The 17,272-nt window shown below is 42.9% G+C and overlaps 1 protein-coding gene and 2 long non-coding RNA genes across 13 annotated transcripts in view; 2 read left to right on the top strand and 1 right to left on the bottom strand.

Moving 5' to 3' along the window:
- myt1lb (myelin transcription factor 1-like, b) overlaps window positions 1-17,272 on the bottom strand; it is a 238,254-nt gene that overhangs the window by 122,120 nt on the left and 98,862 nt on the right. For all 11 annotated transcript variants that reach the window (XM_074659944.1, XM_074659943.1, XM_074659950.1 and 8 more), the window contains exon 2: window positions 1,687-1,800. The gene's annotated coding sequence lies outside the window, so the exon portion shown is untranslated. The remainder of the gene's footprint in view (window positions 1-1,686; window positions 1,801-17,272) is intronic.
- Window positions 1-17,272, top strand: part of LOC141783056 (uncharacterized) — a 281,504-nt gene that overhangs the window by 193,237 nt on the left and 70,995 nt on the right. The gene's annotated exons all lie outside the window — the stretch shown is intronic.
- Window positions 1-17,272, top strand: part of LOC141783057 (uncharacterized) — a 233,219-nt gene that overhangs the window by 168,142 nt on the left and 47,805 nt on the right. The window lies entirely within an intron of this gene.

Raw genomic sequence — 17,272 nt, 5'->3', positions numbered from 1 at the left:
GCGCTGCTGCTGCATTCATTGAATAAATTAAACTGCTATTGGAGGTCAGCTGTTGTGTCAGGAGGCTGTAAAAACTAGTTTGTATTGGCTTATGTTATACCGTGGTTTTCTAAAATCTAATAGGTCAATAAAAGGGTTAGTATAACATGATCTTAACACATTGATCTCATATTACCAAACATGCAGGTTCAGGAAACTTTTCATCTAGTAATTAATAACAAAACTTTCTGGCTAAGGAGGATCTATATTTGAAACTTACACACAAGAGGGGTTTAAACTATTGGAGACCTTTGTAAAGAGGCGTTCCCCTGTCATTTCAATAATTTAAGATTAAACACAACACATTTTTTTTAACGTACAGATTCCACATTTTCCATGTTTTTGACGTCATCAACAGTGAAAATATTACGGTGGTCATTTCTCTTTTTAAACCAGGCTACTTATTCAGTCCCTCTCAAACCAGAGGGGGTGATTGTTGGAAAAGTGGAAAGACAAAAAGGTTTTGATGAGTCCGGTGGCTTTGAGGAGAGCATGTAACGGCAGTTTCTTTTCACATGTAACTCGGTGAATTATGGGTTTATTATTACCAAACCAGAGTTGGTGATTGTTGGAACAGTGGAAAGACTATCCAAGACGGTTTTGATGAGTTATTATTTTGTTTCTGTAGAGTTTGAATGAAGTGTGTTTTGATGATCAGCGAGGTAAAATGACTGTTGTCTGACTGGAGTCTGGTGGCTTTGAGAAGAGCATATTAATTGTATGTTTTGTACGTTGATAAATGATAATATTTTTTCAAATCCCCGGTGATTTTATTTACAAGGTAAAAGTGAGCATGGCTCACATCCCCCCGCTCACTGCTTGACTCCTACTAAGGTAGGGCCAAAGGTTTTGCCCTTTAGGAAGTAATAGAATTAATGGGCATTAACTAATTCACTAATTGGCACCCTGGACTTCTAACCCCCAGAGGCACAACTAGACCACACTGTCAACCATCACACCAAATTTGTAGTTTCTAAGTGAAATATTTTCAGAGTTTGAACGGACGGAAGGACGGACACACGGAGCGCTATATACCTCCGACTACGTTGTTGCAGGGGTATTATTATATATCCACTTCAACGTGCGTCACATAGCATCGCGCCAGAAAAGGGACAACAATTAGCGTGTCCACCCGGGTGACACATTCCATCACTGCCGATCAGAGCTGGAGTCGATAAATAGCCGTGACTACTGCAGAGTCATTTGTCCCGGGAATGAATGCTGATTATAACATTTCCCACTGAAGACAGAAGCCAGATGTCAGTGGGTGTTAGTGGGGTTTTATGTTTCTGTGGGAAAGTTGACAATCCCCTCCTTCCCCTTGCCTGGTTGACTAATCGTTTCATCTCAAATTTTCCTTAGGACGATATATAGTACATTGTTATAGACAAATGCTGTTTTGTTTTTTGCTTCTTTTTTTAAAAAACAAAATCATTCTATTTTGTTGTTGGTGCTAGTGCTGTTGATACTGATGATGCTATGCTATGAAATATAAAATGAATGAAATATAATGAAAAATGTGGCAATAAAAACTAGTACAATTCACATTTTTCACGCAAACCTGCATCAGAAGCAATTGGTGAACATGATCAAAACAAGCATCACATCTGAAGAGGTTTATGTGAACAACAGGATGTGCTACACTACCTGAAAGGGTTTGGGGGTCGAGACAGCTCTTTGGTCCGGACCTCTGCTTCCACCGTGACCTACTGTTGTCAGCTGGAGAGGAACGGCTCACCACGTCTCCCCCAAACTCATTTTCTACACAGAGGGAGAGAAGAAGACGGAGAACATGCATCATTAAAATCATTTCCAGAACAATCACATTCGCATGCAGCCATGACAGGATCTGAAATTTCCTCTTCTCCTTTGACTCTGGGCTCATGAATAGTCATATAGCATCGGCTATGCGGCACACGCCAAGCGAACGTTGATTTCCGCCATAACGACGGCCGCTTGTCGTGCGCGATAGGCTTGGCAACATGGGGTAATTAGCTAGATCTATCATCTTCTGCAGGAAGTGGGGACAAATATAGCTAATGATCCGTGCCTGCCTCCATGATTTCTCTCCTCAGCTCTCCATCCTTTGCTGAGTTAGAGGAGGAGAGGGAAGGGGAGGGAGGGTGGTGGAGGAGCGAGTAAAGGGGTCGATGTCCTACTTTGTAAAAAAAGGTAAAATAACCTTCGACAAAAGAAAGCAAGGGAAAGAGATGGAGGTGTGAATGAACATATGCACTCAAACACTGCCGGTGTACGCTGCCTGTCTTTGTCTCTGTCCATCCGGTGCTGCTAATTGAGAGAACGTATGGGAGAGAACAGATGAGGTGTTGATGGTGTATAGGGACCATCACAAAGAATGAAGGCCCCCATAGGGAGCCTACCAGACGGCCCATAACACGTACACACACACGCACACGCACACGCACACGCACACGCACACACACACACACAAACACACACACACACACACACACACAGCTATTCCCAACCTATTTCAAAGCAGCTTAAATCAAAACAATAGCTGCTCCCTCAGGACAAACACAACCGTAGGCACACAGTGAGTGCTCAGAGTGCCTGTTGTGCGTTATGTAAAAGAAGCAGTAGTTGTTACGTGCATAAGCGGACTTTACTTTGAACCAGCAGGGGGTCTTTTTTTACCATTCATTACACACACACCTCTGTTTTCCACCTTTTTTTATCCACTTCCTCTGTAGTGTGACTCTTGAGTGTGGCCAGGCTGTAAAGTTGTAAGGGGATAGCGCAAACAATGGGCCACTCACACTATATGTTCATTTTATGACTATGGTCCTGCTGTCTTTTATGTCTTTGAAATCAGCATCAAAAGCTGGTTTGAATATAATTAGGCTATAGCCACCGGTGCACCCCTAAAGCATTTTCATTCAGAGAAAAAAATGTCGGTATAACAAAGACAAAGTGCTTTGGCGCAAAGGTAGCTTGCAAACTGCGTAGGTCGAAATTAGGGCTGGGACGATACACCAATCTCCCGATTCAATACTATCACGATACTTGGGTGCTATTTCAATATGTATTGCAATTTTTAAGTATTGCAATTCTACAAGTATTGCGATTTGATTTATTAAACACCAGACCATGGAAAAAAGTTGAATCATATACTTCTAGGAATGCTTACTTTGGAAAATTAATTTGCAATTAATTGTGATTAATAATGGACAATCATGCGACCAATCGCAATTAAAATTTTTTTATTGATTGACAGCCCTAATAGATACACATCTACAGTATATACAGCATGTGTGTAGTAGGGCAGGGACGATACACCTATCTCCCGATTCGATACAATCACAATACTTGGGTGCCGATTCAATATGTATTGTGATTTTTAAGTATTGCGATTCGATATTACATATTATTGTGATTTTTGTTAACTTTTTTAACACTAGACCACGGGAACAAGTTGAATCATACACTTCTAGGGACTTTCACTTTGGAAAATATCTAAATTAATACAGTAAGAATGTTTGATTTTCAGCATGTATGTAGTCAGAGATGTTCTGAAGTCAAATATATCAGTCATTGTCAGGAATTATTTATTCCATTTTTTCCAGTAACCCAAAAATCAAAGAATAAAGACATTTCCCTCATAGATTAGTGATATTTTCTTTTTAATTTATAAAGGATATATAATGTTTTATACTTCTGGTTAATATAATCCAATCATTCTGATTTTCATAGATGTATTTTATATACTTTCTCGTTTAATTTCGCTGCGACCGGCTGCAAACAAACATATAATTTCAGAGAACATAGTGGCCCTGGTAGTAAATGGAACACTCCTATCATTTCTAACTGCATTTACATTAAACAAATTCCAAAGCAGGTTGAATAATTTCTAGCAAATTTGTGTCATAATTGGCCTTTCGCTAAGCCCCACCCCCCGCTGCTACTCTGTCAAGCTGTCAGAGATACCATGGAGTCAACACTGTCACTAACTGCAATCCCTGAATAACTATTATCTATTTTTTGGAAAACAAAACAGCACTTTCAGAGAGAAGCAGACAGAAGGATCTACAATATGCGTTTGGAGGATATATTAGGAAGTCAAACTGATTCAGCAGCGCAAACAGGTTACAAAGATAAAGATAGAAGCTAAAGCCTACAGATCACAGTGTAAAAGTGAACCACCATCACCTGGCGATCGAGACAGAAGACAATGAAATTAAGGAGCAACGCTGTTCCTGTGAAGCCGGGTAGGTCTTTATTCACTGTTACAATCATTAAAATATATATGCGTATATATATGGGCGATATGGCCGAAATCTTCTATCACGATATGGGTCATTTCGTCTCATCTCGATGACGGTATACATCACAATATAGCATGTTTTCTGGTAATTCAATAAATAAATAGTCTATATGACAAAAACACATGGTAAATCATATTTTGTATACTCCTGTGTGAATTAAATATTTGATAAATGAAAAGTACTGAGTATTTTCTTGTTTTAAGAAATTGAGTGCAAAATGAACATCACTCTTTAAAGAAAAAATTACTGAGAAAAAAGCCTAAAAAAAAATATAAATGCGATAGCATGTGTACACATTCAGTATGTGCTAACGCTAGTTACAGTGGGTGGAAATGGAGCAAATATGATTAAAAAAGTTATTTTTATAATACAGTCACTATATCCTGACAGTAGTGCATGAGACAGGTAATCTGAAAAAATCATGTTCCTCTGTGTCCTCCGGTGCTCCTAACAGCATCTGCAAGATTTCACAGACAAGAGGAAATCAACCAATCAGATCCGAGCTGGAGTCTGCCGTCCAGCTGCCGTCTATGAGAGCCGTCTGTCAATCACTCGCAAGCTCCGATGAAACAGTCAAACTAGGCAGCGCTGATTAAATATGAATCAATATTCTGTTACTTTAATGCCATATCTCTCTCCTCAGATGTTCTCAGAATCATCTTGTAGTGCACGGTTTAGCTGTAAAATGAGAAAGGCGGAGCACAGCCAATAGGAACGCTCTCTCTCTGAAATTACCTGTGATTGGTCAAAGTCCATGAGCCATGAGGAGGAGCAGAAGTCTAGTTTTCTCTCAGAACACTTGAATTACAATATGCTGAAAGGTTATTATGGGATTTTTGCCCAATGATGCCAAAAACGTTCTGCCTACTGCAGCTTTAATGCTAAGCTTTTAGAAACGTGTATCTCCTTCCAACCTCTACGGGTAACGAGTATCACTTTCACACAATGTTTAACCATGACTTACTCCAAATCCACAAAACCAGCCTGAAAATGAAGAAAATGTGAAACGATTGCATGACTTACGCTTTGACTTAGAAAACTCTAATGTCCCCTAAGGGGCAATTAGAACACAGAACAACAGAGACAACAACAAACGTCCATGATCATGATCTATAAATAAATAAGACATATTTTGCACATCCCTATGTATTGCACGCCCCCCAGTCTGAGTTAATATAACATAGAGTCTATATGGAGCAGAGCCGGAAAGTTGTCGGACCCTGGTCGTAGCTGGCCGATGCTACCCTGTGATTGGCCAGTCTGCCTGGACTTAGCGACGGGTCAATTCCATCTGCTTTCACCCCATAAAATACAAGCACACACACATACACACACACACATGCTCATCCCTGGCCCATTGGTCATTATAATCAGAGTGTAAGTGATGGGTCTGTCCTCTGATGAAGGTCTTCATGTGGAGGCTGATGACAAATCACAGCTCTCTGACTCTTCATCAGAACACAGCCCACATTCCCTCCGTACATCTCTGCAGATCAGGAAAAAAACAGGTGGGAACAAATGGCAAGAGTCTAACTATACAACAGAAGAATATACAATACAACAATAGAGCACACTGTGGCAATGTGTGTTTGTGCATGGTGGTATGCTAGTGTGCTAGTTTCAGCACCAAGGACAGTGACAGACAGAGCGCATCCGGGGAAGTATAGGGCTGTATTCCAAACCGCCTACTGCATACTACGGAGGAACGCAGTACGCAGTATACAGTACATACTGCATACTGCGTTCCTCCGTAGTATGCAGTATGTGACGGTTAAAGTGATGTATTTAGCAGTATGCTAGACCAGGCTTTAGCCTTTAAACCAGCTCTTAAAGAACTGGATAAAAAAACAAACTCGTACCACTATTACAATATTATCTAACAATACAACTTTGACTTTGTTGTTTATGTTGTTAGTTTACTTTATAAGATACTGCAGGTTTAAACTATTTATTCTAACAGCTCATAGTGAAGTGAGACAAACAGGATCATCAACGAGGGGAGACGGGAAATATCAAATATTCATCCACAACATTTACGTTACTCAAACTGCTTTTTCAGGAATGTTAAAAAGGGTCATGTTGTCTCAGCAGGTATCTCTCTGACCTGTCAGAGGAGGCTCTTTCTCTCTCCTCTTCTCTCTCCTCTTCCCTCTCCTCTCCTCTCTCCTCTTCTCTCTCCTCTTCCCTCTCCTCTCCTCTCTCCTCTCCTCTCTCCTCTACTCTCTCCACTCCTCTCTCCTCTTCTCTCTCCTCTTCCCTCTCCTCTCCTCTCTCTTCTTCTCTCTCCTCTTCCCTCTACTGTTCCCTCTCCTCTTCTCTCTCCTCTTCCCTCTCCTCTCCTCTCCTCTCCTCTCTCCTCTTCTCTCTCCTCTACTCTATCCTCTTCCCTCTCCTCTTCTCTCTCCTCTTCTCTCTCCTCTCCTCTCTCCTCTCTCTTCTTCTCTCTACTGTTCCCTCTCCTCTTCTCTCTCCTCTTCCTTCTCCTCTTCTCTCTCCTCTACTCTATCCTCTTCCCTCTCCTCTTCTCTCTCCTCTTCTCTCTCCTCTCCTCTCTCCTCTTCTCTTTCTCTTCTCTTCTCTTCTCTCTCCTCTTTTCTTCCTCTCCTCTTCTCTCTCCTCTTCCCCCTCCTCTTCTCTCTCCTCTTCCCTCTCCTCTTCCCTCTCCTCTTCTCTCTCCTCTTCCCTCTCCTCTTACCTCTCCTCTTCCCTCTCCTCTTCCCTCTCCTCTTCTCTCTCCTCTTTTAGGTACTGTAGGTGAGGTACACTCGTCCGATGCAGACTGGAGATTTTTTACGAATCAGTATGACCTCCAGGTATTTTTGGCATACTGTAGATTTTGGTATTGTTCTCATACTGCATACTACACACTACATACTACATATTACATGTTGGCCAAATCAGTACGTACTACTACTATAGTATGAGGTTTAGAATACAGCCTAGGTCTTCAACTGCAATGGGAGCACCCTCACAGGAAGGCAAGCACACGCGCGCACACACAAACACACAAACACACAATCTCAAGTCTTATATACAATCCCATACACAAAGACATCTATAGATACACAAGCTATTCTTCTTCCTCTTCTTACAAAGCTAGAATATATGACCAAGGACTGGGAGATTTCTTCTCAGCCCAGAATCCTACCAGTGTGTGTGCTTCTCACAGTCTATTCTGTGGAGATTGATAGGGGTCCATGCCTGTCCTTTACTGGGCTCCTATCAAAGCCAAGGTACGCACATTGCAAATAGTCTGGGAAGACCGGCTGTTGTGACACACACACAAACACACACACACACACTTACCCTAACCTTAACCATCTCTAGCCTTGGGAACAAGTTCTTCTATCCCTCACACAACTTTACATTTTTTTTTGGGGGGGGAGGGGATTTTTAACAACATTTTGTAATGTTTTAACCTTTTATCCTTCATTTTATTATTTTATTACCTTCTCTTGCCTTTTTTAATTATTTTTATATTCTTTTATTTTTTCTTATGGGATTTAATCAACTATTATGGTTTCAATTAAGAACCCTTTCTAAATGCCCACAAGACATATTACTACCCCCTGTGCCCGTGCCCCTCGGTGCACCCAACTTGGATACAACGTTCTTCACCTAACCTAACCTAAACCTAATTCTAACCTGAACCTTAAAACCAAGCCTGAACCCTCAAACAGGCCTTTGAAGATCTGTCCGAAAGTGAGGACTGGCCAAAATGTCCTCACTTTCCAAAAATGTCCTCACTCTGAAGGTCTAAAACTCAAATTGGTCCTCACAAATATAGCTGAACAAGTAGACACACACACACACACACACACACACACACACACACACACACACACACACACACACACACACACACATACACACACACATACACACTGTAATGAAAATCCTATTGTATGGTTATGTACACTGCAGTATGGAAAGTGGGCTGTGATGTCCGCTGTGACATTTTCTATGACATATATTATGTACATGACAGGCATTTTAGAGAAAGCTAAATTACAGCCATCACATAAAGACACACACATATGGCACGTGAGGACAAGGGGCACACACAAATAAGCACATATTACAAGAGAGACACATGCGTTATTCATGTGATGTGCATGCACACACACAGACACACACACAGTAATCTCTTTCTCCCAGGCTCTGAGAGTGACTGGGGCTGCCTGACCTACATTCTAGCAGATATGTATACAGGCAGAGAGGAGATGAAATCTCACTCTCTATTGCTCTCCCTCTCTCTGTTCCATATCCTGTGTTCTTTTCGGTGCCTGTTAGACACACACGCACGCACGCACGCACGCACGCACGCACGCACGCACACACACACACACACACACACACACAGTGCAGGTGAAGTAGCGACTATGATTTCTTGGCCTGGATGCCCTCGTGCTGCTGCTGAAACTAGCGTTGTAAGAGTACAGCTCCATGTGTTTGATGGATGTCAGACTGAGGTGAGAACAGGATTGCTGTATATCCTGTCATTCCTCTGCTGCACATGGAAGATCCTCAAACTACCCTGTGCTCTTTATGCATGGAAATAAAATATTTACATCCCCAAAAATAGGAATGCACCGATACCCGATACCAGTATCGGGTATCGGGTCCGACACTGTGCTCATGTACTCGTACTCGCAAAACGGCTCCGATACAACGGCTCCAATACCACTTTACGGTGGTGCGCCCGACCCCGCTGGGCCGGGATCCCACCTCAGCCGGCGGGCACCGGCCCTCACTTGGCCCCTCCGGCCCCTCATTGCGCCACGGGGTTTTGCTTGCACCCTCTGACTCTTGCGTGCGTTAGACTCCTTGGTCCGTGTTTCAAGATGGGTCGGGTGGGTTGCAGACATCGCCGCAGACCCCTGGCGCCTTTTATATGGACCTAGTCCCGATCTGGCGGCACGACGCGGTTGGGGCGCACTGAGGAAAGACCGCCCCGGTCGACAGTCGCACCGGGAGCAGGGGACCGTCCCCGGCGGAGAGAGAGGGAGCAGGGAGCAGGGAGGCCCGTCACGGTGCGGCGAGGTCCGGGCGGAGAGCACGAGCCACCTTCACCCCGAGCATTTCCAAGCCGACCTAGAACCGGTTGCGGCGCACCACCTCGTATGCGGGACTCCCCAGCCTGCCGTGTGTCGCTCACACCCTCCAGCTGGCTGTTAACCAGGGTCTTTTGGCACAGAGAAGTACTCGTATCGGTACTCGGTATCGGCAAATACCCAAATATAAGTACTTGTACTCGGTCTGAAAAAAAGTGGTATCGATGCATCCCTACCCAAAAATACTGCATGTCAAGTCCAAAAGCCAACTTCTCAGGACAACGAATGGTGAAGTGAGAGAAGGGGAGTGATGGAATGCAAGTAGAGAACGAGATAACTTGACGAGGAGAAGTGAAATGAATGTGTGTTTGTGTACACGTGTGTTTACTGGTCTGATTAGCCAGAGAGCAGGAGATGGGATTGGTCTGATAATACAGCCAGCTGGCAGCTTTATCTATTCCTCCTGAAACTGTTCTGTGAAATCAATGGACTGGACTGCAAACACAGACCAAGATAAAAGATAAGAAATAGTACACATCTCAATTTTAACTTAAAGGGATCATTTTGACCCGAACCCTTCTGTCTCCTGATACAATAGACGTGTTTCTGAGCAACGTCACCACAGAGATGCGTGCGGTGAAACTCGGTAAAATTAAGGGTTTATTTCGACCAAACCAGAGGTGGTGATTGTTGTAAAAGTGGAAAGACTGACCAAGAAGGTTTTGATGTTTTTATTTTGCTTCTGTCAAGTTTCAATGAAGTGAGTTTTACAATGATCCGCGGGGTAAAATTATTGTTTCTGTCAAAGGAGTCTGGTGGCTTTGAGGAGCACTCAAAACTCACTTTTTACATCTAACTTGGTGAATTAAGGGTTTATTATTACAAAACCAGAGTTGGTAATTGTTGGAAAATTGTAAAGACTAACCGAGACGTCGTTTCTGTCGAGTTTGAATGAAGTGTGTTTTACGACGATCACCAAGGTTATTGACTTTCAATGGAGTCTTGTGGCTTTGAGGAGCACTCATAAAGTCAGTTTCTATTCACATCTAACTCGGTGAATTAAGGGTTTATTTCGACCAAACAAGAATTGGTAATTGTTTGAACAGTGGAAAACTAAAACGAGTTTTATTTTGTTTCAAGTTTGAATGAAGTGTGTTTCGATGATCAGCGAGGTAAAATGACTGTTGTCTAACTGGAGTCTGGTGGCTTTAAGGAGAGAATATTAATTGTGTGTTTTGTACATTAATAAATTATAATAATTGTCTAAAATCCTGTTGATTTTATTATTATATATTCACTTCAATGCATGTCACCTGGCATCAGCTGGAGCCGATAAATAGCCTTGACTACTGCAGAGTCATTTGTCCTGGGAACGAATGCTGATTATAATATTTCCCGCTAAAGATTGTGGGTGTTAGTGGGGTTTTCTGTCTAGTGGGAACGTTGACAATTCCCTCCTTCCCCTTGACTGGTCGATTAATTGTCTCATCTCCAATTTTCTTTAGGACAATGTACAGTACATTGTAACAGTATACACATATCATCTGTCTCCTTATACGAGTTTCTGAGCAACATCACAGCAACTAGAAGGCACGGCATGTCTGGCAAAGCCAAGCTCCAAGCAGAGATGACGAGGAGTTGTTGTGCAGTAAACTGCACCAACCGCAGAAAAGATGCAGTGAAAATGTTTAATATTCCGACGGGATCACATGACTTTGCTGGAAACAGAAGGAGATTATGGACCCAGGCCTGATGGGTAAAAGCATTCTAGTCACACAGCGCTAGCAGAGGAGCGGGTGGTCACGGCGAGCTGTCATGCTCCACAGATCGATAAAAATGAACTGATCAACAACCGGGTGATCAACCCACCATTTATATATATATTGAGCGAGCATGCCTTAAAACTTCAAAGTGATGCAAGACTTTGTTACGGCTCTAAATTGTTGTAACGTCACGCGACTACAGCGGGGGAAAGCTCACTCCGCTAATGTTAGCTAGCAACCAGCAACACGCTATTTAATGGAGAGCCGTCAGGGGTCTGATGTTAATGTTCACTTGCCCGACATAAAGAGATCTGCTGTGTGATGGTTATACTAATAACAAGACCAAAATCCAAGTCTCCAGTTTTATATTAACATTCTACCTGTTGAGGAATCACTAAGGAAAAAGTGTCACGTAACTTGAACTCCGACTGGAGTGTCAACCAAACAGACCTCGGTCCCCCAAGTCAAATCACACTTAGGTCTGATCTAACGTCAGGTGATAATAATAAACAAATCTCATACTAATATGTCATATGATAATGGTGTCTGGTGGTCGGACTCTGCAGGGGTCTAGTATAGTCAACAAGAAGGTACAAACAATGCAAAATCTACGTTGATTACAACAGCTGCCAAGGCAGTTTTGTTCCCTGAATGCGCACGCACCCAGTAATGTATACAAGAAACCCGTCTATGGAAGTGGTCTTCATGTGTCCATATCCATTGCCATGCTTCATACCCATATTTTGACTGTTCCCTTGTTATTTTAGCTGGCAGACTGCTCAGAGTGTCTATATCTAGGAGTTCTCTTCGTGCCCAGACAGCACAGAGGTTAGTAATTCAAAAAGCTTTCAGTTTATAAAAAAAAAGACCTGATCCACTATATCCCTGAACTAAACCACCCCAACCCTCTAAATCCCACTGAGGCATTACACTGACCACACTGTCAAAACAGTGATACAGCAGAAACCAACGGAAGAAATCCCATGACCCTGCATCCAGACAACTTTAATATTGCAGGATTTTTTCCAACAAATCCTCTTGCGAGTAGAGTGAAAATACAACAGAAAGCATGAGAAATTCAGTTCCCTAAAACTGTTTTTAACTGTTGGGTGCTTTCATTATAGACTTTCTGATGTCAAAATCTTTTTGATGACAGTGCCGTTGCCAGGCCTCTTAAAGGTCACATATTATACTCCATTTAAACTAGTTATTATAGGTCTCAGACACCTCCAAACCATGTCTCTGAAGTTTTTTTTTCAAAAAAACAATCAGATCATGCATTCCAGCATGTCTCTATAACCTCTGTTTCAGCCCATTTCCAAAAGTGCTGATTTCTGTGTCTGTAGCCTCTGTCTCCTCCCACTCTGCTCTGATTGGTCAGCGTTTTCTGTCAATCAAACGTCCTCAACAACAGCGTCACCCTCTCCCTCCCTCCCGGAGAAGCTCTGGAGAGAGAGACAAGTGGAGAGATAGCAGCTAGAATAAAGTTTATAAACCACTTTAAAGTTTATAAACCAGAAACTTCACCCAGCGCACGTTACCGGAGGAATCTGATCAGAAATCGGCGACACATGATGAACATCTGCGGTCCAGATTCCAGGTTTTCCTGACGGTTTCTCTCAGGTAAATAATACTATTTATATCTCTGTTAGTTAGCTCAGTGTTTACCTCATGCATCAACTCTGTAAACCGTAAACATACACTCTGTTTTACGTCTGTCTTTACAGATCCATCTGTGAGAAATGACCGACAGAATCATCCCAGAGGAGAGCAGACAGCTGAGAGCAGATGGCTCTGTTTACATGGAGATACAGAGCTAACCCGGTAGCATGTAGCTAACCCGTTAGCATGTAGCTACATGCTAACGGGTTAGCTACATGCTACCGCTATGACACGGTGTGTAAACACAGCGACCATCAGGGTGGAAAATAGAAGATGTGAAACAGTAGTCAGTTCATTATTTCTGCTAAAAGATAAATGTATGGAAGATCAGAGTAATGGTATATTATTTACAGTAGTAGCTGTCTCTGTGTTACCATGACTACAGACCACCGGAGCTTAGCTTACCATAGTTTACCAGAGCTGAAGACTTTCTCCTGTACCATGTTAACATAACTGCAGGTGAGATGATTACAAATGCTGTGAATAATTAATATTGTCATCTGTCAACTCAAATAAAGTTTGACTGTGAAACAGAAATGTGTTGTGTTGCTTACAAGTCACTATTTACTACCTGTAATCTGCTACATGCATGACATCAAATATATATAATATATAAATATCATCTGTTTAAACAGTGTAATTACATAAAGCCTTTGTGAAAGAACATGTTATATTTAGATGATGGGAGTACATGAAGCCTGTTCTGCTGGTTCTTGCAGACTAACTGTAGGAGCTACTTTGCTCAAGTTAGGTTGAGGAGGAGAGACAGTGACGCGCTGTGGGCCGGGGTCAGCTACTGAAGGTTCTCTCTGGTTCGACCAGGAAACCCTCACGTGGCTTGCATTCTCTAATGACGTCAGAATACAAGGAAAAAAGCGAATTTTTTTTCTGCACCCATTTCCGGACAAACGGAGGAGGAGAAAAAGAGAGAGGATGGTCTTTTATGATACTATGGTGGCCTGTAGACACACTGGGGACAGATATTGATGTTTAAAAGACATGGAAAAGTGCATTTTGCATAATAGGTGACCTTTAAGGCTGGCCCACACTAAAAGATTTATCAAATCTTAACAGAATTTGAAAAAGTGAGAGAGCCCACACATAACAACATATTATGTTAAATCTAACAACTTTGTTCCTATAGTGTGCGGAGAACAACGATTTGGCCAAAACAGCACACCACACACTAACAGATTCATTCATGAGCAACAAGAGTTCTGACAAAAAAAAAAAACTGAAGGAAATCTCGCAAAATCTCTCGTGATCAAAAGTAAACAAACATGGCGGACGACATGCAGGAAGAATTAGCGATGTTAGTTCTGACTTTGTACTGAATGGAAAGAAAAATAATGGATGAAGACATGGAGACATGTTAAATAAACACTTGTGTTGTTGCCACAAATTAACAAGTCACTACTCCATTTCTGCGCTCCATCTTACTACTACTTTATGCTCCATGTTTAGCATTAGCTCATGTCTCAAACTTCTACTTTAAACAAACCACTAATAGTAATAACGCTATGCTGAAGAGTTGCTGTGTAGTTGGTTGCACCAACAATAAAAACAAAAACGCTGATCTCTGATTTGTTACCCTGCCATGTCCTAAAAAAGATCTCATAGAGCCAGACCAGCATGACTTTATTGCTCCAAGCTATAGACCAGACCAGCATGGTGTCATCGCTGAGGCTGCGATCTCTTTTGGGGGAAAGACACCCGCTGTCACAGGAGAGTGTGGAAGTGTGGAAAATGGCTAAATGATGCTGGTGACAGTGACTAGCATGGCTAGCTAACGTTAGCTTGAGTGTGAGGCTGCTGCAGTAATACAGTCATACATTAATGTTATAGCAGCATACTAAATCTCAGCCTATAGATCAAACAATTGGTTATTAACACGTTGGTAATTTACAGACAACACTTAGCCTAACAGGGTTCAATCAGATATGTAGAGATGTCTGGATCAGTAATATCCTCCTCTGTGTTGGACGGGGGAAGACTGAAGGGACATGGCGGTGATCAACTTCATTTATTAAGGTATCACTAACGCTCAGGTTCAGGCAAGATCCCAGAATAATTATTAGACGTGTGTATAAAACAAACGTTTGTATAACAAGAGATGAATGCATACGAACTTGTCAAAATTAAAATCCAAACACTCGTCAAATTGCATTGAAGTCTATGAGATCTTCTGTTTTCTATCCCCCAAAAGGGGGCGGGGCCTTAACTTTTTGCGAAGTGCCTGTATGTGCCGGTCTGATGTATATAAAATCAACACATATCACAATGTAACCTTTGGGTGCTTCTTTTAACAACAGCTAAAGAAAATGAATCTGCCTGTTGTTCTGAATCTCTCACAAAATGTGGTATGGCGGAGACACTGAGGTTCAAGGGTGAAAGAAGCTGTCAGGTAGTGAAGTGGACTGGCTCTTTATGACTTCCCTACTCCGATCAAAGAGGAAGAGTGAGCCGAGGTAAAAGCAGTTTTCTGACCCGCTTTTCTCTTCAAGGACGTGAGAGATGGAACTGACCGCGTGCATGACCTGCTGGGCTTCACTGTACTCACAAGCACACACACACACACACACACACACACACACACACACACACACACACACAAACAGATGACGCCTACTCAAGGAAGTAAAACTAAATAAATATATAACGCACAGATGGAACACATGCGGTGCATTCATTATTAGCTTACCCCCTCCCAATGAGACTCACATAGACACAAGTGGCTAAAAGCGCACACCCCACCCCTGTGCTTTCTCGAGGGAGGTGCCTCCTCCTCTGTAAGGGCAGAGAGTGGGGGAAATAACATTGAGCGAACCACCGCCGCAATTACCCACAGTGGGGTAATCACCAGCACAATGCACTATGGGTTGGCTGCCTGGGAGAGAGAGTGAAATACTCAGGTGAGGAGAGAAGCCAGACAGCAATCAGCCCAGCAGGAAGAGGAAAAGAGAGACGGAGAGAGAGAGAGGGAGAGAGGAGAGCAAAGGGCCATTCCTTTAATTTCCAAGGGAGAGCCAGGGCCTTAATTACTTGATGAGTCTCCTTCTCTCTCTTTCTCTCTCTCTGCTCTGTGGCTGTAAAAAGTGTGTGTGTGTGTGTGTGTGTGTGTGTGTGTGTGTATGTGCGTGTGAGTGTGAGTGCCCATTATCAGACTGGGAAGACTCCAATCACCTCTCAGCACAGATAGCGAGTGAAGGGAACAACATTGCAGTGAGGAGAGAGAGAGAGAGAGAGAGAGAGAGAGAGAGAGAGAGCGAGAGAGAGAGAGAGAGGTGATTTACGCCTTTAGAAGTGTTAACACCATCTCTCATCCCCAGCAGCTATAGAACACCAAGGTTGAGGAGTGAGGGAGCCGAGACCTGAAATAGCCACAGGAAAACACAGAGCTGTACGCCATCTCCACCTATAGAAAACCACAGTATTCATGCTGCTGTACATGATGCCATGAGGGAGTGTTCAAGATATTCTCTCTGAGCATGTAGCATGGTGAGCTGCAGTATGTCCAGGCCTCTAAAGTGCAAGCATTTTTCTTGCATACGTGAATGACAATTAGAAAGAGTTAACATGAACAATGATTTAAAAACGTTGCAAATGACTATGAGTTCTGTCACTCAATTAAAGGTACAGCTGCCTAATGTAGCAAAGATTTGATGTGGGTGATGACTCAGACTACCATTGGCTGATTTGTGTCCAACAAAAAGATCAAAGTACAAAACCTTTAGGTGATAAGTAGGGCTAGACCCGAGTATTCGACTGGATATTTGTTCATTGGGTACGTATTCGTGTTCAATTTAGGATTTGGATATTCGTTTTATTTTTTTTTCCACAGATAGATCTGTTGTCACCGTTGTGCCGTTGTGTATGTGTGTGTGTGTTTGTGTGTGTGTGTGTGTCTGTGTGCGTGTGTGTAGACAGAGAGAGAGACAGAGAAAGAGGGGGGTTGGGGAGCGAATCAATGCACTGCATGCAGCTCTACAATTAAATAAGATTTAACCAGTAACGGCTGGTAGCAGTAAAACAATGGCTTAAAAGATTTCTTAAAAACAATCATTGCAGGCTCAGGATGGGAATGAACCTCGTGTGTGTGTAATGTGCCAATCAGTCCAACGAGGGGTGAGCAGAGTGCAGCTGTCTGTCGCCCCCTACTGGGATCAAGTCCCGGGATCCAGTCCCGGGAGAGTGGAGTGCAGCAGGCCATTGCCCATATCGGGATCCAGATCCGGGTGAGTGGAGTGCAGCAGTCCATCGCCCATACCAAGATCCAGTACCGGGTGAGTAGAGTGCAGCAGTCTATCGCCCAAACCAAGATCCAGATCCGGGTGAGTGGAGTGCAGCAGTCCATCGCCCATACCAAGATCCAGTCCCGGATGAGTGGAGTGCAGCAGTCCATTGCCCATACCAAGATCCAGTCCTGGGTGGGTAGAGTGCAGCAGTCCATTGCCCATACTAAGATCCA

This window comes from Sebastes fasciatus, chromosome 15 (assembly GCF_043250625.1).
Source record: "Sebastes fasciatus isolate fSebFas1 chromosome 15, fSebFas1.pri, whole genome shotgun sequence".
NCBI lineage: Eukaryota > Metazoa > Chordata > Actinopteri > Perciformes > Sebastidae > Sebastes > Sebastes fasciatus.
The sequence above is the reverse complement of the archived record's forward strand: the minus strand, read 5'-3'. Positions and strand labels throughout refer to the sequence as shown.